The sequence below is a fragment of the Etheostoma cragini genome, chromosome 22 (genome assembly GCF_013103735.1).
Source record: "Etheostoma cragini isolate CJK2018 chromosome 22, CSU_Ecrag_1.0, whole genome shotgun sequence".
NCBI classification, from domain to species: domain Eukaryota; kingdom Metazoa; phylum Chordata; class Actinopteri; order Perciformes; family Percidae; genus Etheostoma; species Etheostoma cragini.
In genome coordinates, this window is record NC_048428.1 from 17,906,211 (window position 1) to 17,926,771 (window position 20,561).

Consider the following 20,561-nt stretch of genomic DNA (forward strand, 5'->3'; position numbering starts at 1 on the left):
TTAGTAATTTGTCATCATAAAGCGTTGGATGACATTAGTCCAGCTGGCTTTGGTCCTTCCACAAAACACATCACGCAGCATTAATTCAGGCTTTCTGGAGCTTTTGTAAAATCAGTCTAAGCCTTTTTTTTTTAATATCTTGCAAATAACACTGGGATATAACAAAAAATACATAGAGCGCAGATAAAAGAAGACCTGCATAGCCCTGCCTTCTTTACTGGCAACATTTAGTCCCAATGCAGGAAGAGTGTGATGTGTAAAATGAAAAGGTGATGAATGTCGTAGTACTTGAACTCAGCATGGACTTTCATGACCATAATCATAACTGTGGAGCAAAAAAGGGTCTAGCTAGTCCACACAAGGTATGTGCAAGGTTATGTCCAAAAAATCTGACCATAATCACTTGCATCACTGTTTTAACGCACCCAGCAATTGCATATTCTGTCTAGATAATTAAATGATCATTGCCACCATTGTAGCTGCAATAAGACATTGGTCTAATAATATAATATAAAAATAGTTATAAAATGTTAAAAATGCTTTTGGTGGCTGCAGATGTGCTTAACGGTATTAAAAGATCAAACCTGAAGGACAGTTGTTTAGAAGTTGTATGTTTGTCATCATTATCAACCCTCTTTTCAAATATCTTCAATTGCTGAGACTAATAAACATATTACGTAAATTTAATTAGAGCTTGAAAACACCACATTTGCTCTATTCTGCTTGATTCAACACCAACACTTTGTTTGGACTTTAATTTGTGTGATGTTGTAAGTGGTATTAGCTGCAATGTTGAGATTGATGCTTCTCTTATGTTATGGCTGAAAGAATAAAAACATGATTATTTTAAAGCTTATCTTTTCTTGTCTATTATGATTTCATTTCCACCACATTGCAAGTCCTGGCAAAGACATATGCTTAGAAGCCTTATCAGAGCTTCCTTTCAGCCCTAGGCCTTTGTAGAAAAATCTCTCTATGCACTTGCTTCTTCCACTCACTCCATCTTCTTTTAGCTGGCATCTCTGGAACATTGATGATAATCGCTTAAACCTTAGACACATGCCAGCACCGGCACAATCTCCGGGCATCCTGTTTTTCCATGTTGACCACATTAACATCTCTCCTCTGTCCCGATTCTTACACAAGTTGTCAAGTTGTTATTAATCACTTTCAGGCAAGATACTTCAAAGTCCTCATTTGTTAACCTTCATTTGTCATAAACTCCCCAAGTTGATCCCAGGAAATTACTCATTGTTGAAGTTGGGAAGATGAGCAGTCCATGAGCAGTCCTTACTCAGAGTTAAGAAACTCTTTGTGATTGATAGTGAGTTGTCATTAATGGTAAAATAATAAAGGAGCAGCGTGCCACAAGGATGCCTGACAGGCAATGCAATTGAGAAAAGATTAATTAATTACACATTTTCTCATTGAAACAGTCTATGGACCACACTGCCTCTACTCACTCATTTTAAGTGCTTGTTTTATGTCCTTGAGAAAGTTTCTTTTTCAAGCTGTGCTTGCTGCCTGCGGAGAATCAGGCTTCACAGAAGATACAGTTTGACGCATTCAGAAAGTGTGTATGGGTTCCTTTTTAACCAACTTAGAGTCTGTAAGCATGACAACCAAAGACAAGTCAGGGAAAATGCTGAATAAATTAGGTTTTTAAATGGTGATTGGATTTTTTTTGTTTAATCAAGATTGATGATTTATTTTTCCGTCAGCAAATGGTATCCAGTATACTACTACAAACAGCTTTACTCTGCAACTGAATCTTCAAACCTTTTCTTTCAAGATGACAATGAAAGTAAGGAATTAGGGAACAATATGAGGACATTTATTTTTATTTTCTTGGCATTTTCTCCTTCATTTTGACAGGATCAACTCTACCAGCTGAGCTATCTGGGCACCCAAATGAGTACATTTTTTCCCAAATAAATCCACTGCCACACATAACTGTGAAGACTGCTGCTACAAAATACCACATAATTATCATTTTAATTTCTTACAATAACTTTACAAAAGTGTTTTTGGGGAAGGAATAGCATCAACAAGATTTCTGCACCATGCTGCAGTAACTATCGGTGTTGTGATTTTCCCAGGAGGAGGTGTTAGGAGGAACAGTTCATTAAAATCTAAGCGCACACTGTAACACAAAAGAGACATCACCTCATGCTCTTCAGATTGACAATCAATGAGCACCAAACTAGTCCCCTGGAGGGCTGCAACGCATGGGCGTCAAAACATGTAAATCGGGCTGTGGATATTTGCCAAAATATCCAACAATATCTCAAAATGCTAAGCAGCAAATTTCTTTTGCTCATTTTAGGTTCATATTAGTATTTTGGTTTTCTACTATTATCTAGTCTTATGTTTACAAGCTTAAGTATTAGAAAAAATACATTATTTGTTAATACTTTGTATACAGTCTAAAATGTTCAGCCTCCAGGAAAAAGCCCATTCTGCTCAAATTGAACAGTTTTCCAGGCTTTCACATCTGTGCATTTGGCACCGGTCATGGCAGCAGGGAAATGACTGTAACGGCACTTTCAACCTAGTTGTGACATCACAACTGTACAGAAGTCCTGATGGCTCGTTTAAAGGCACAGCTTCTGAATACAGGCCTGTGTGCATTTGATGGGCTATCAAGGTCAGATGTTGGCAGACACATTTCCATTCTGATGACACTACATCACTCTCCATCATCATCCTCCAAGTGAAAAAGCAACTGCTAGTGAAGTGGAGAAGCACAACAAAGCATTAACACATTGCAGAACTATGTTCCATTGTAGGGGGATAGACGTAGTCCGTATATGTATTCCGTGTAAATCTGCTGTCTTACCAGAGACGAACTAATGAGTTGTTGAGGTTCCAAAAAGCAGAGAATTTCTACAGAGAAAAAAAGTCAATGGAAAATACAGCGGGTTTGTATGGAGTTCAGCATGTCTTTCATTGTTGCATGACAAACAACTGAGGCACAGCAGGGGGCAAAGCAAATAGTAATGTGTATGCCAGGAGGAACGGCAACGGGGAATACAAACTAGGATGAGAGCAAAGCTTGTAAAAGGAATGAGGTCGAGGGAAATCTGTTTCAATTATGTTGAGAAAGGTCAACTGTTATGATGACAGATTGTTAGACATGCAATGAGAGTGCACATTATTAATAATCCATACATCTATATAATGAAGAGTCATGAATAATAATTGGTGAAATGAAACACACTGTATATGGCTTCATTTGGAATGCATCCTTTCAACCTCATGATCTTTTTTATGTTTTCTACTTGGTGATTTCTATACTTTGATACTGTAAAGCTCTTTGACTCTAACAGTCACAAAGAGATACAGCAATTATTTTGACTTGACATGTAGGTCACACATCTAGTCTCAAAAAAGTACTGCACTTGGTTTTTGAAGAGCCATGATGGAAGAAATGAAGGATTTGCAAAGTTTGGAAATAAATGGATCCTCTTAGAATGAAATGTGATTAGTGTATTTTAGGCTAGAAGAGCCATTTATTTATTAATGTATATACGATGCTATCCCTTTTTTTCTGCTTCACCCACTGTGTATGAAGGAAAAATACTGCAGGTCGTTCCTTCCTGTCCGTAGACTGCACACACCAAAACTGACAACTCACTCATGTGCAATATCAATGTATAGCAAACTGTTCAATATCAATATTTCCTGTGTACAGTATTATAAATTTAACAGTTCAGTCTGTCTACTTAATATGTTTAGCTTTTAAAATGTATGCTCCTCATTATTTCACTATCCCATTTGCTGCTGCAACACTGCAAAAGTTTCCACTGTGGGACTAATTAAGGGTCTCATCTTATCGTTTTCACCTTTATTTTCATTACTTTATTTTATTCCATTAAAAAATGGTTTAATAATAAAAAAAGTGTTTTAAAGTTCAGTTGTTTTCCCATCCACTGTATGCTGTGTCCTTTAAAAAGAGAGCTCACTCCTGTCGTGTATAATGAAGGCTCATGCTGACTAACATGACCCAGCACACGAAGGGTTTGAACACCTCCCCACAGGGAAGAGATGTAAGTCCATCAGAGCACACACCACAATACTGATGAACAGGTTTTTTTTAGATTATTTTTGGGGGCTTTTCCCTTTATTTTTTGACAGTGACAGTGGATAGACAGGAAAGGTGGGAGAGAGATGGGGGGGGGTGACACACAGAAAAGGGCCGCAGGTCTGATTCGAACCCTGGGCCGCTGCAAAGGACTCAGCCTACATGGCACGCACGCTCCAGCTGGGTGAGCCAGAGGTCGCCCCTGATGAACAGTTTTTATCCAAAAGCAATTACTACACCAAACTCTGCACTGAAATAACACACCTTAAGAAGACAATTGTACATTATGCCAAATTATTACATGTATTTATTTATCATTACAACTGTTGCAATACACAAAACTGTTTCTGAAAAATAAAACTAAATGTAGTTTGAGCACCGTCTCCAGTAGCGCACCTGAATCTCATCGGCTGCATCATGCAACAACAATAAAGGAAGCTTATCTTATTTGCATCTATGTTTTGGCCATTAATTAGTAACTATCTCAGCAAAAGGTATTTGTTCTGCTATTCTAAGCAATCGGAATTGCATTGTTGTTTATCGTCGGGTTAATCGTCAGGAAAGGTAAAGTCTTTGTCCTTGCCGTTCCACTTCCGGAATTGCTCAGAAGCAGAAATTCCGCCGGCTGACACTCTTTTTTTTCCTTTTCTTTTGACGTTTCCTTTACTTCTCGCTCATCTGCTTTCATTACTATATTTAATTTTAAAACAAATGAATAAGTGAATAAAATCTGAATCCTTCCAAATGGCTTGAGAATTAGGCTGAAACCCATAATTAGATGCAGGCTAAGCCCCTTGTGTGATAGTTTGAAAGCATAATTAATATTCATGTTTTAGTTTGTAAGCTACAAATCCCTGTTGAGTAAGTGTAGCAATCTTGACAGAACCGGCTGTTTATGTGGAGAAAACAAAAGGAGAAAGAGCCACAGTCAGCATCTGCCACTTAATTCTAGTGCTTACAATACAAAACTCAAATCATCGAGCAGCTAGTTATCTGTAAACAAAATGTGAGTAGGTAGGAAATCGTCCCTCAGAAGATTTCAGATTACTGTTTTCTAATTCAGCCAAACCGCACAAAGAAAAACAAAAGAAGCAAATACTGCACCGGTTAAAAACATTGTTGTTCTCCGTTGAAATGATCATGCCTTTTTGTGAAAATTACAGCTTACTGCTTACAACAAATAGAAGTGGAAGAGAAGTGGCTGAAAAATGTTCATCTGGTCTTGAAATTTTCAGAAGACATTTAACAGTGCAAGTATTTCAACATTGCCTGTAAAGATGAGTTACTAAACTGTTTCTCCAGAATGGCCAGTAAAATAAATTAGATTTTTTTTTCAATCAATAATTAAAAGTTACATGCTTGATGATGATGAAATTTGGTCAAATGATTACATTTCACATTACATTTTTCACATACATTTACAAATCACATTTTTGATAAAATGATTATTACATATTTCATGACTTTTATGATTGTGTAATTCATTAAAATTAAAAAAAAAAAAATTTCAATCAATCTAAGTAAGTTTTTTAACTGATCATATCTAAAAGTCTCCTTGTCTTTTCTCACTTTAACAGAGCCACGCAACATTGCAGTGTAGTATTTCCTAAGTCTGCAGAAGGTGAAATTTAAAACATGTCAGTACAACCTCATCCTGAAAGGCCAAGTGGCCTTGCAGAAGCATGTTGAGCAGCCAATAGACTTGTGGCAGACAGCAGGGGCTGAAAGCTAGATAGCAAGCTGCAAGCCTCAGATGCCAAAGGCACCATGAAAAGCCATTCACTACCACTGCAAGGTTCAATGCGAATGAACAATAGCAGGCTAGATCCCTTGGCCTCGTTCTTGTTTCCAGGAAGACTTATATAAGGAAGATCTCCTTGGCTGCCAAAGTACTACAGGGCTCTTTTATCTGCATATCTTATGAAGAAGAATGTCCACGGCTTCTGCCACCACTGCTGGGAGCCCTCGTTCCAGAAGCACCTGGGATTACAAACTGACGTCAAAAACCTTCCAGTTTGGCTGAAGCAAGAGAACATGTACCCTTGCTTGGAGATGAGCCTGGACACACACCCAAACACACTTACCGCATTCACCCCTTTTGTACTGGTCCACTCTTTGAATGCCCAACATGATCCTAAGTTCTTAACGCTGAGCTGTAACATCAAAGGTTTCAAGGGAAATTAAACACAATCATTACAAAAGTAGACACGTGTCAAGACAGAATGATATCTATCTATCTATCTATTAACTTGAAAATCATTTATCTAGTACAATACGAAGTCTTACTAACAAGGGCTTTTCTTGGCACAATGTAAAACCAGTTTGCATAATTGATTAGCGTACCCTTACATTTCACCTTGACTGAGTAAGTCTAAAGAATAATCTCATTAGGACTCCCTACCTTTGGGCTTGCTTTGCTAAAAGATGTAAACTGTTAAACATTGTGCTGTTAGTGCTCTCCCTCGGCAACTACACAGCCAGCAGCAATACAGCCAAAAATAATATAGCACAGCATACATTACACTCTGTGTTGGCAAGAATCCATAACAAAAAACATAAATATAAGAAAAACAGGATATTCTGGATATTGGTTTTTTTGCCTGGTACTTCATAAGAAGTAGGAAGTATGATGACTGGACCGTGGCAGAATTAGAGTAAAAGTACAAACATATTGACTAGCAATACTAAATTGAACGAAGCTTTTAAATTGAAAGGGTTAAGAATAAATATTAAATCAGGAAGGAGTTGGGAAACCATGAGACAACCCAACATGAAAACAAACATTCAGTAGCAACCGTGTTATATTTTACAGCATAGACACTGAGCAGGAAAGATGTACTTAAATTGGATTCTTCAACAAAAAAATGACTTGCTTCAGTGAAGCTTCGCTCAGCTGTGAAATTAAGAGGAATCAGTCTAATGAAGTATTGTGTTTCCAAATTTAGAGTATATACACCGCAGTTTCCAGTCTCGTCTTCATGCTTTAGACTTCATTTATCAACATTAACTGTAACCACAAAATATGGCTTTAATTGAACAAACAGCAGGCCTATGTTTTTGCAAGCTAGTTGATTAACCACCAGGCTGTTAATAATAATAATAATAATAATATTATATATATATATATATAATATTACTAATATTTTACTAGCTAGCACTGACTGCACATGCTAGCTTGTGTGCTAGTCAGATGACAGCTTTTACCTTTTTGCTACTCAATACTGTGCTAACTGTCGTTAGCCACAAAAGATATTGGTCAAATATATGTCCCCATCAAAGATGTACTGTGTACTTTGTAAAAAAAGGAGCCCTGTGGCTAAAACAGTGTGTAGTTTCACAGTGAAATGGTGGACCGGCTTTTTCCTTTAACTCTGACTACTGGGGCACAATGCCACAACTCGAGTTCATTTTTCATTTTCAGCAACACAGAAGCATGAGAGATAGCAGATCAGAGGTGACAAAAACTTATGCAGAAGTAAAAGCCTATCGAAATCAAAGACATCCCAGTTGGGTTTTTTCTACAGACTTGCAGGTAGACATAGAAAAGAGAAACAGTACAGGTCTTGAATACCAAGTGATTTTCTGAATGTTTCATAAATTGCCTTGAAAATCCAGAAGACAAAGTGACCATGTTAGGTAATGTCCCCCACCCCACTGCTGACAAATAATGACACCACTGTAGCCACTACATTATCTCACTTTGTCCAGTGCGTTCAGTTGTAGCAGCTCATCTGCTATTATGGGCACTCACAAAAAAAGCAATGTTCTGTAGAAGAGTAGGCAGGGATTATGTCCATCTACTGTATTTGAACCTTTTAATATGTCTCCGTAAAATTAAATATTCATGAATTAATAAGCTATCTTGTAAGATAACCCAAAGTGATACAACTTGGCAGAATAATCTTGTGTTCACGTTTTCATAATAATAATAATAATAAAACCCTTTAAGATTTGTAAAAAAAAACTTTAGCATTTTCAGTATCAATACCATATTCTGGTAGAACATTTCAAATCAACCATCCACAAAGTGACATATGCTACAAGTAGAAAGTTTTTTAACTATCACATTAAAAAACACTTAACTGATAGTTTTTGCCACACACAATTTAGTCCCAACAGTCTCAGTTGGACCAATTTCATGCTTCTGTGATCAAACAAAGTACTTAAATGGATTAGCATTGGCAAAAAAAGTCCAAAAGATATTCCCAACTTTAGAAATCCAAAGCAATCCGCTCTCTACCTCTGTCTTTAGCCACACATACAGTCCAGTTCTACTGTGCAATGCAGGAATGCCATAAAGCAAAGGCATGGCAGAGAAGAACAGTAAACGCTGCATGTAAACAAATTAACTGTCATGTACTTATAATAGTTGTTTATGAAAAGGGCTCGTGCAGCACATGGTGCAATCATAGTCCCACGATGCTCCTGGTTGTGTAGTGGTCAGGAGAGTCCTGCTACTTTTTGCTAAAAAGGTCACCCTGCCTCAGCCTCTGTGGGGGCCTCTGGCAGTCATACAGAAATGGAAATGTCCCCATGTGATGGGAAAATTAATTTGACTGCTGTTAACAAGGTAAGTATATCAGATGTGGGCACATCTGTTCAGAGGGACCTTGCTTCTTCCTCTGCTTCCTCCCTTTTAGTCTTTCAATAAAGATGGAGCTGTTACACTGTTTACCTCCCTTTTCAAAGCCAATTATTTTGCTCATCAGAATGTAACGATGTGAGCTATTTTTTTTCCAGCTCCTTGTCACTGACTGAGCACAATTAATTCAATACAGAGACGAACGTTTTCCACAAGACTCCTCTTTTGCTAAACTTAATTGGAAGCGTAAATGCTTTGTAAAATGGCACTGTCATTGAAAGTTAAGCGTGTGTGTGTGTGTGTGTGTGTGTGTGTGTGTGTGTGTGTATGTTCATGTCTGTTTGGCTGGCTATTTGAATGTTTGTGTGCATTTAAACATTTGACCTGTCAATTCATACTTTTGTTTACCTCTCTTGACAGGACATCAAAATGAGTATTACTTGGAGGGGAAGCAAAACACAGTGTGTGTGAATACAAAACACCTGTAATTGGGTCTTATTTCACAGCCAGACATCACAGAGAAGAGCTACTTGGTTTGCATGAGAATTACAACACCCGTTGACTGTTATTTTGATGAGAACGACTGACTATTCAACTCTAGTAGATTTATAGCAAACAACCAAATGCACTCCAAAGGAGTATAGGTACCAAGAAAAGGGCCTCTCAAAAGGAATATTAATGTGTTTGGGATATTTGTGGCATCACTAGCATCCCAACATCTAAATTCAAGTAGCGAAGCAGTGACAATTCATTAAATGTGAAGATGAGTGAATGGAGACAATTTTCAACCTGGGTCTTATTCTTATGATAATAATTTTGCCCTTACCACCTCTATTGTAAAAAGAGACAGATTTGAAAATCGTGACTCTGAGAGAGCAATGGGAAATCACAATGTATTCTGCTCATTAGGAGTACACCACCAATTTAGCATTGCAGTCCTGAAACATTGTCAGACTCACAATGAACTTTTTTTTTTCTAAAGGTACGAAGTTGATGCCGCAAACATCTTTTTCTATTCCTCACATTCTTATCCCTTGTCAAAACCTGGCATCTACATTTCCCACAATGCATCTCCACCGCCGACAATTTGGCCAGTGATTGGACTGTGTTGTGCTAGTAGCGGTTAATGTTAACTAAGCTATAGCAGAGAAGAGGAGCAGCCTACAGAAGTCTGGGAAACCCTTCTTACTCCACAAATCCAGATTTTTCAATACTTTGAAAGTCTCCAGCTTTAAGTGACATCATTTAAGGCAAGTTATAAGATTATACGTAGCTCCCTTTGGAGCCAACAAAGTCTTCTTACAACATTTTTCACATATACAGTCATACTTCCCAAAACATGTAAACAGACATTATTGTGCAAAAATGACATTTTTTGACAATGTGTTTTAAAAATATGAACCCCATTAAACACCCTATTCCCTGTCACAGATATCAGCCCAATTATCCTAAAGTGAGTGTTCTTTGGACAAAGTCACATTAGGTGAATTATACGTATTAAAATTAAAGCAGATAGAAGTGTGATCTTCTGGATGTCAGGTTCAATGGATCATTAAAATTATCTTGCACATTCGTGGTATGATACAAACCTAAAACTGAAACTATATCCCTGGAGATTTTTATTAATCAACGTGATATAATATTACAACTGCCGAGTTTCACATAACAGGCTTTACTCTATTTGCCTGACTTTTGAAAGATTATGCATTACAGTAATGGAGTTAGGAATGGGTGTTCCGTATCTCCAAATGCTCATACATTTATCTCAGTTTGGGACTTTGATAACACTGTCTTTTTGACATCCGTGTGTGTGTGTGTGTGTGTGTGTGTGTGTGTGTGTGTGTGTGTGTGTCTGAAAGATTTAAACCCTGTAGTAGTTCTAACATATGCTTTATTGCTATTAGTTGCTATCCAATTTCAACATAAAATAATAAAAGCTGTAAATGAATAGAAACATGCCGTACAGCTGCAGCTCAACCACAGTATCTTTTTATAATAAGAACATCCTCTTGTTATAATAGGCTGCGTTTTTTCAAGAGACTGTAAGCTCTGGATCTCACAAGCTTCATCTCAAGGTTAGACAGAGGAACCAAGATAGCGGAACATGCTGTCCGGCAAATGAATGCAGCTCTCAAATTTCACTTTGCTTTCCTCTCTCTGATAGAGTAGACAGAGTCCTTTGTAGTATCCGCATACTAATGGCAAACCCAACAAATACTATACTGCTTTGCGAGAGCACACTTCTATTGTGTGTTAACTCTGAAAGGAGAAAAAGTTGACTGGTTCATTAGTGGATGAATTGTCACACAGTACATTGCATTTTCTGTGACTGCTTCACAATAAAAGCCACCCTGTGTTTTAGCAGTAGGAATGGTAGTGGGTAATGTTGGGTTTGGATAATTTGATGCAGCTCTGAACCAGTGTAAAGAGAGTGAAGAGTAACCGACGAGACTTTTATTAATGAGATGAATTAAAAACAGCAAATTGGAATAAATGTATGGATCGTTTCTTATGAATCCCCTTTGTATGTGAAGGTAATTTTAATCCTGTTCACAAATGGCAGTCTCCGCAAGTAACAATGACAACTACCATATAGACCACATAGTAGCAATCATATAGAAACATACTGACTGGCTATTGCAGATAATATGGAAAACATAAATGAAGAGTATTATGAATTGATTGGTCTGATTTCATGAAATGCTTGATTAGAGCTTTAAGATATATCAAATAACTAGCCATTTGTCTCCTAATTAGTCTATATCCATGACGAACCACTTACGGGATTGCTCCGGTGCCGCTGGAAATTTGTCCGGATATCTTTTCGGCCTATATGAGGTTACCTTCCACTCTCTTTGTGTTGTGATTTTAAACTTGGTGGATTTATGAAGACCATGGTTAACTGCTCCTCAGATCTCTGCAGGGTAAATAAAGACAGCTAGACTATCTGTCTAATCTGAGTTTTTTGTTGCACAATTAAAACAACATTTAAACGTACACATGTTCCACCAAAACAAGTTCCTTCCTGATGCTATTTTGCAGCAGCACCTTGGTTCCGTCCGGAGCTTAGCACCACACATGACAATTGTGATTGTTTTAAAGAAATGCCAATAAACCAGAGCATGGTTTTCTGCCATCTCAGATTGCTGTGTGGACTAGCCAGACCCTCCTACGCGGGACTGTGGAGGAAGGTCTGGCAATGCGAGACTATCTCCTAATTAACTCAATTAAGTCTTCTATTGCTTTGACCCTAAACTGTTGGAAACTTAGATGGTACCATATGTTGATGGTTTGAAGTTTTTTTTAAACTTCTTAGAGTCAAACATGAGGATTTTCTGCAGGTGTTCATGGCAGTAAGCCTGCCGTTAGTCCCAACAGGCTGCCTTGGGTCAGTCAGCTGACAAGGTGCACCCATTGAAGGGGACAAAGGGAAGTATAAAATAAAGGTGTCACATTAACACATAGGAGAGCTATTCAGTTGAGCCTGATATCTAAAATGTATGGTTGACCTTTTCAAACATAGTGATCACTACAGTGGACAGCTATTCAAACGCCAATTCAGTGCATATGCATGGGTTTTGATTGTCTTATTGGCCATCATCCACCACAGTGGACCCTGGTCTGTCATTCCATACACTGCCACCCACTGGCCAGGTGCTGTAAGTGCCACACAAATTTAACAAATTCAAGATGGCCAAAAGGCAGAAACACATACTGAGCAGCTCAGAAAAATCCAAGTTAAACAAAACTGTTTTGACATCAAGTAACACCAAAGGAGAATTACAGTTGTGACATTTTCCAAGTTTTGATTACCTGCTTGGAGGACATTGTGATTAATCATCCACTAAATTGGACGTCATGCGTTGCCAGCTGTGATTCATCTACAATTTATACCATTAAAATGACTTTTTTTTGAAAATGTGTCAGCTGCAGTAACTGTTTTGGCAGGAAATCAGTTAATTTATGTTTTTGGAATGAAACTTGTAAATATCATAAAATATAGAACTTTTCCAGTTCAACAATGGGGGTCATCTCTGGAGTTATGAGAACGCTTTTGGATGAACGGTATTGGAACAAATTATATGTGAAAACATTAGTTTAACGCCATACAAATTATTTTATAGTTTTCACATATTTTATTGTGTTCATAGGTTTGTTAAATACATACTTCTAGATTTCAATAACTCAACTGCATGCAGTGAAATGTTACGTGAAGAAAGATTTTCAACTATTTCTGTCCATGCCTAAAGAACAATAAAAACACTTGGGAAAAAATATTGACTGAGGTTTTCACAATTCATGCATGAAAGGGAGGATTTATCTGTAATCATTTCACTTCCCCAGTTCACACAAGCACATTTCCAACCTTTAAACACGTAAAATGGTGAAAAAAATCCTTCCCTACAATGATTTTAGAAAACCTGTATATTCATTGCTGAGCAATGCATTAGCACACACAAGCTAAAAAAGGTATTGAAGTACATTGTTATTTTGAATTATTTGATATAATCCCTCCACCTCAAGCTTTAGATTTGTAAATGTAACCCATTTGTTGTAATGAGCATAAAATCCCCTTACAGTTATGTGTGAACACTCCACTTATTTTTGATTAAAACATCCCGCACAATTTTGGCAGAATCCTTGACAAAATGGTAATTAAAGAATACAAATCCTCTCATTTTTTTATAAAGGAAATTCCTTCAGTCAATAGTTTATTTTGTATTACCATCAGATCCTGTGAACTATCACACTGAAGGGGCCTTCAATCCCATGACTACATGACAAAATATCAACAAAAAAGGAAGAAAGGAATATGTTGTTGTCTAAATTTTTATTTTCTTTAACTGAGGTATATAATTTATTGGTATCACGAGAAGTAGTTGTATAACAGAATCCCTATAGCAATCATTCAATCAAGGTTTTACTTTCTTTTCTACATTGCTGTAGCTGCATGTTGCACTTGATTTCAGGCAATAAATAATGTACTAAATAAACATTGATTAATGCACCTCGAGAGGAAGCTCGTTGGTTGAGTGGAGAGGACCAAAGGCCCACATGTTTTGAGTTCTGCCCCTGATTGGCTCTTTATGGCCAAAGGCAATGAGTGGTCCTTGCACATTAATGTACTAATAGGGATGCTCATTATAGGCAATGAATTATGATTCTGTTTGGCTTTTTACCTTATTTCATTTTTAAAACTACCAATGGGAATTACATCAAGATTCAGCTTAGTACAGAAATGGAAAAATGTGTTTTGTGTTTGGTCATGCTGGGGCTGCTGATGTGTACACATCGCCCCACCATGTCAAAAGGTTGATATGATTGATATTTTTTATTTCAGATGTTCATGAAGGGCATTCCTTTAACCTTGCAAGTCTCTTACTGATGCACCAGAACGGCTGATAAAAATCACAGAGTGTGTATTGCAGTGGACCAGACAGCTTCTCCCATGTTTATGGTCACATATTTATGAATTATGTCGGGTAGGACTTACATTCTCTATGCACCTGCATATCTTCCACAGCATCCATTAAAAGTCATGCAGCATTTAAGTGGGAGAAAGGTTGATTTCATACCAAACGAGTGTTTGTCAATAACGATGTCATGCATTAGTCATAGTTTATTATGGAATGTGTGGTATTGGATTAAAAGGAATTATGCTGGCTGTGGTTTAATTGCATTTTACTCACCCCTGCTCTGCCCATGTGTTGGCGCCAATCTCTCTATTTATTATCCAAGTCTTAAGTTAGACCTCTGCAGCTTTCTGAATCACCTCACCAACAGTGGGTTAGGGCTTCAACACCCCTAGGCGTGATAATTAATCCCTGACATGTCCTGCAAGGCAACACCCTGACTGTCAAGCTTCATTTGTAGACACAGATGCCGGTGTGCTATGACACTGTTGATATGCATGATAAATGACATGGGGAAAAAGCTCTGTTGGCTAAATGAAAGAAGATTTAAACACACTCAATGCTAATGTGCTGTATTTTGCTTCAAGGAAAGTTTGATTGCTGTTCTTTGACACTCAATGTATTCTTTAGAGAGTGTGTAAAGCATTTTACCTTGTGCCTTTACCTTGGATGTGATCTAAAAAGTAAATTAAATTAGACAGTGCTTAAGGTGGAAACAGTGCACCAACCAGGGTTATGATGAATGAATGGTGACATCACTGAATTGTCTCCAGTGCTGTGTGTTACATGGATGTGTACTGAATTCTGTCTGACAACTGCAGTCAGATGCTAATGCATCAATAACACATTATTACTTTTCTGTCTGGCACAATCAGCCGTAACCTACATTTTTTTAGGTGTATTTATTTAAGAAGAGAGAGAGAGAAAGAGAGAGAGAGAGAGAGAGAGAGAGAGAGAGAGAGAGAGAGAGAGAGAGAGTTTTTCAGGAAGTCATGTAGGGGCTATGAATCAAAAATGCCACTAAACCTACCATGACAGTCACTTCTTTGGACTGTAAATATACACATGAAGTGTTTCTATGTTAATGTCTTGAAAAGGGTTCAGGCACAGTGAGTGTAGGCTGAAAGCAACCCAGTGTCAGCACCATGGACAGAGCTGGAGCAACATTGAGAATGTTATACTGTGTTTTTGTTTTAAATAACGCTACACATTCATGGATGGGACCAATACTGTTTTTGTGCCCCTACTTATGCTAAATGATCTTAATCTCAGAATCATGAACAGGGTGTAGTGATTTTAAACCAGTGTGACACAGGTGGGCATTTGTCCTAAATTTACAACACGCCCTCTGTTTACAGAACACAGAATATGATGGTTTGTTCCAAGGCACGCAACAACCCCTACATTTAAGTGTCATGAACAGGGCTGGGTGAAGATAACAGTATTGTCATGTCTAAAATTGTTCACCATTTTTAATATGGTTGTCTGAACGTCTAATAAAACAAAAATTTTACTTGAAAAGTATTGTGCTATCAATCACTGTTAAAGTCCACTTCATAGTGTGTTCACCATTTTGCCGTAGTGAGAATTATCAAACCCATTATAGTCGATATAGTGGAGAAGGCAGGCTTTGTCTTTAATGTTCTGCACTTCCTCAGCATCAGCACCATGGGCTGGACGTCATGATATTACAGTATAGCTGTATGCTGATACTCCATGCTACATACTTTTTTGTATGTATGTAGCCTACTATGCTATTTGTCATAGTTTGCTATTTTTATGGTTTGAGTACAACAAAATCAACATACTTTACCATTTTATAAAAAAGGAAATAATGCAGTATGTGCTGACATACCATGTCAATCGAACTGCTTCGTTGAAATGTCACTGTCAATTAAACGTGACTAATAAACAGCAAAATGATTTCACGTATTAAGTTATTTTGTTGTTTTTCGAAGCAGATTACAAGACAGTTTTACCACCATGTGCATTTTTGTGTCATTTTTATCAGCTGTGAGCATCTCCTTTATGATCTTTATGCAATGCATTATGGGAAGATAACGTCCATCAACAGCCCGTTTGAAATATCAAACATTAATAGCACGCATGCTGACTTTTTGAGCCTCCTTAATTTAAAGTACTACGATCCTTAAACCTGGTAATAATTAGTAAGCAACATGTAATCCATACACAGCTATTGATACTAGTTTGTTCTAAATTGAACCACACTCTCTGCGTTTCAGCACCATTGACAGAGCTGGATGATATTACTGATACGGTGTTACTAATATTACTGATATTATGACGTTTTACGGTTTACTTATCCTCAATGTAGGCCACTACTGTACATTCTCCGTACTGTTTCAGCACCATGGACAGGGCAGGACTGACACCGTTGCTACAGTCCCATGGACAGGGCATGCTCACACAGATGTGATAGCATTTGTCTGTCCTGGATGTGCTACATATGTTGACCAAACACAACGCGTGTCCCTTCATTCCTCATAGCAGAGCAGAATCACGCAGTGCATTACCAATCCGTGCTTCAGCTGAATGGAATGAAAGCACACCGGAGCGCGGACGTGGCGCTGACACCGACTGAGCTCTGCATCTTTAAAACAGGAAGAAGAAGAAAAGAAAAAAAAGAAGCCAAAGAAAAGCAGACAACCAGCTCACTCATAACTGTGGGATGATAAGGACTACCTCTTTTTTACTTTTGGAGAGAGCCAAGCCGTTAGGCGAGCATTCAGCATCAGCTGTTCAACACTGGTCTCTCATTGCTGGAAGTCGGGGCTGAATCAGTCACATGACAGAACTGGAGGCAGAGATCTAGAGAAAAGGCACAGCATTTCGGCTTGCACCGCCATACTGTATTTTGAGCCATATCACATTTTTATTGCAACATTTTACTCCCGCTCGGTGAGTACATTTTCAATGGCTTTTTTGTAAGCATTTTTTGTCTTTTTAATTGCCCCCTTTTTTATTTTTCTCTCTTTTGCTGGTGTTTGAATTGAGCATTGACATGGTGGTTTTGAGCGTTTTTCACATCCAGGCTTCAAGTTTTTAGCATGCAGTTATTCTGATCCAGAGTGCCAAGAGGGTAATCGGTGCGTTATCGGTCTTGAGAAAGCCTTTACTTGCTTGCAGTTTTGTTTCGAGGGTCGAAACCAAGCAGCTTTTGTCAGTATTGCGATTTTTCAAACAATTTATTGGTGGTTTTGAAACATTTTTATTTTTTTGTTTCTGTCGACTTTTGCTGTTGCTATGCTTTGGTTTGCATTTTGCAGTGTTGTTTGTTGCCTTCGAGTTTTGTGATTTTGGTGTGTCGGTGACTGCCACCGATCAACCCCTTTGCTTTTACTTTTCTTTATAAAAAAGGAGTCCTTTTTAAAGCCCGATGACGTTTTAACGTGCTACTTTTCTTGCAGCTGAGCTCTCAGGTTTGTTGTTTTTGTGTTTCTCTCTTTTTTCGATTTCATTATACTTTTGCTGGTGGCAGTGTCAAGTATTTTTTTGGATGTTATCGTTTTTCGACTAGATGATGCTGGGTGGACGAGGGGAGTTTTGATTCTTGGGGGAGTTCAATGCGTTTTTGTTTTCTGTATCAACGAGGATGAACAGACATTTTCCCCTTTGCAGGTATTTAATATGAGTGCATAAGTGACACGTTTCTGTATTTACAATAAAGAATAAGGTGACAGAAATATTCACCTGTGGCTGACGTGTTCTTTTGTAAGGCTGGCCAAATTGCTCATTAGAGAAGGCATTATTTATCAATGTTATCTGAAGGTTACCTGATCTGATCGATGTGTTCGTAAAAAAAAAAAAAAAAAAAAAAAAAAAGAAAAACTGACGCGATCAACAATTCAAGAACAAGGGTTGGAAATCCCACGCAGGTCGTTTTGATCACAATGTGTTCTCTGTTTTGAGTTCAACAATCTTCAAGCCGTCGCAGCTGAGGAGTAAATGTAAGTAGCTACATGCAGGTCCCTGGAAGGATGCACTGTAATGATCTCCCACAGATAAAGTCAAAACTCCATCCATGTGTCGACTTGACAGTGTCAGAAATAACGATTTCCTTTGCTGCAGCAGGCTGCATGTTGCAGTAGGCTATGCTACTAAGTTGGGGAAATAATTAGGATAATCAGAATTTGCACTTTAGTTTGTGAAGTGTAATGCTTTACTTAGGTGCCCCCCTTATCGCTGGACAAACTCAAATCTACTTTTGTAGGCCTAGATTCATAAATACTCTTGGATTTGTGAAATCTGATTTTGCAAGAAATGAATAAAGCCACTGTCACAACTAGAAGAAGACTTAAGAGTAAATTAATCTTCCAAGAAGAAGCTTTAATTTCTGATTATTGGTGTGCTGCAAGACAAACATGAGTAAAAAGTTGTCTAGTCTCAGAAAAGGGCATAGGTTGCATTATGTTTTCAGGCCACAACAGCTGTGTGTATTTTCTGGGAGTAGATGTGAGTTACTGCAACGCTGTGGGTCCATGAACCTTCCCTAAGTTTAGTCATTTAGGCCAATGGCATCAAAAAGTACTGCCCCACAAACCTTATCTGATTTTTTTTCTGGATTATTCCAGGACTAATCTAAATCTGTTACCTTAAATGCTGTTGATAGTAATGGGCTTTCTGTTGTAAGAAAGGATTTCAGCTTGTGAATGGAAGCTGATGGATTTGCTTTATTTTGATCCATAGGTATTCATTTTAACAGAACAGAGGTTTTGTCAGTGCAATTTTGTAGGCCAATAAAATATATGAGAGTGGACCATTAAGTCTGGGTATAGACCATTGAGTCCCAGTGTCATTAAACAAGCTGACGTGGTAGATCAGTATCAGTACAGCTTAATGTGGTGAAATGATAAATATTGAGTGCAGGAATATAGTTACACTTTTAATAAAGCAAAGTGATTAGAGGCAATTAAGATCATACGTTTTTATCATGTATTGAAAAGCTGTTATCATGTATTGATTTCCCTGTCTCTGGTCAAAACTATCCAGCTCATAAAGCAGATAAAGAGCTCCAGGGAGGATTTTAATGGTTTCACAAGTTATAAGACAATTTAGAAACAGGATGTATGCTTCTCTTATAGTCCATTGCATTCAGTGTTGATTGTATCACAGAGCTGTCATCCCTCAGGTTCAACATGTGAATTTGTCACCGTTAATTATTGAGCAAGGCGAGGTGTAACAATCCAGTAGTTTGATTCTGCTGCAGTGATTCAAACCATTGATCATTATTTTGCCCATGAATAGATTTGATTAAATCTGCAAAACAAATCTCAACAAATTTTAAAAAGCTGAATTTATTCAGTCGTCAATAATTAAACACATTTAAGCCTCGCACTGAGTCACTAGTTGAAAAAATGACTTTCATTTTCAAGGCCTTTATTTTTAGCCTCAAGCCACTGCATGTTATTGTGTCGATATTTTCAACAACTTCTTCCAACCAACACACGCTCCTCTTGGTCATCTCATCAGAAAAAAAATCCTCTGCTCGAGTCAATCAAACCGAGCCTTATACAATACACGTTTGTAGCTTTGGAAATAGTAACATTCTCTATAAATGAATTTGAACATGTCAATCTTGCCTTTCAAAGCTCGAATCGTTGCAACACGACACATCGACATTTCTTCACGCCCCTAGTTGAGAGGTGTTTCAGCCACTCCGCCACAGTATGAGCTCCTGGACACCTCTCCTGCTAAGCATTATGATAGCTTCTATTATGTCCTGAGGTGTTGTGTCTCCCCTCCAGGCGGGGTTCCTGTTATCTAGGCCAAGCCAGACCTGCATAGGGGACTTACAGAGAAGTATGATAGCTCATAAATGGATATACCTCTGCTATCATGAATAACACATTGCTCAAGAGCAAATTGTAGACACTAAGCATGTGCTTAACTATCGGAGTGCATCTGCGTCTGCATGTCTGTTGGTCGGAATGTGAGTGAAACCACAGTTTAGCTTTCAGCATGACAGGGTGGAAAACATAATTGATATGCTGTGTATGGTATCTTGCATACACATGTTGTGTGTAATTATTATGAGATGCTGGATTCAGTGAAGACGCTAACCCACATAGATAATTGTTAGAAGCCTAGATGCAACTTCTGTTTTAATACACAGGCACATGCATACTTTATGATCTAAATGTATTTAAAATCAACTGTTTATTCCGAAGAAAGCTATGAAACGGGCCAAACTTTAACATGAATACGTTTGTCTTGTTTTGTTTGTTTACTTATTTAGGATCCTCATTAACACACTAACCCCAACCCATCCTTCTGAGGTCCTTACAACTCTCTTTAAAATGTGGTATTGCAATAATGTATGCACATAACATTAACAATAAACATCATAAACAATAAAAATAACAAAAATTATAAGACAGAAACTGAACATACACTATCATTTCATAACACACCTCATATGAAATAACAAAATACAAACATTAGACAAGGACAGACACATAGA

The 20,561-nt window shown here is 37.8% G+C and overlaps 1 protein-coding gene and 1 long non-coding RNA gene across 7 annotated transcripts in view; one reads left to right on the forward strand and one right to left on the reverse strand.

Annotated features, from left to right (window-relative positions):
* The window catches only part of LOC117937845, a 456,187-nt gene that overhangs the window by 280,514 nt on the left and 155,112 nt on the right, over window positions 1-20,561 (reverse strand). The gene's annotated exons all lie outside the window — the stretch shown is intronic.
* The window catches only part of LOC117937837 (RNA-binding Raly-like protein), a 92,942-nt gene continuing 89,136 nt past the window's right edge, over window positions 16,756-20,561 (forward strand). The window contains exons 1-2 of one of the 6 annotated variants that reach the window (XM_034862077.1): window positions 16,771-17,520; window positions 17,619-17,719. The gene's annotated coding sequence lies outside the window, so the exon portion shown is untranslated. Of the gene's footprint in view, window positions 17,720-20,561 lie in introns of all 6 variants that reach the window. The other 5 variants (XM_034862078.1, XM_034862081.1, XM_034862080.1 and 2 more) reach the window with 5 other exon arrangements.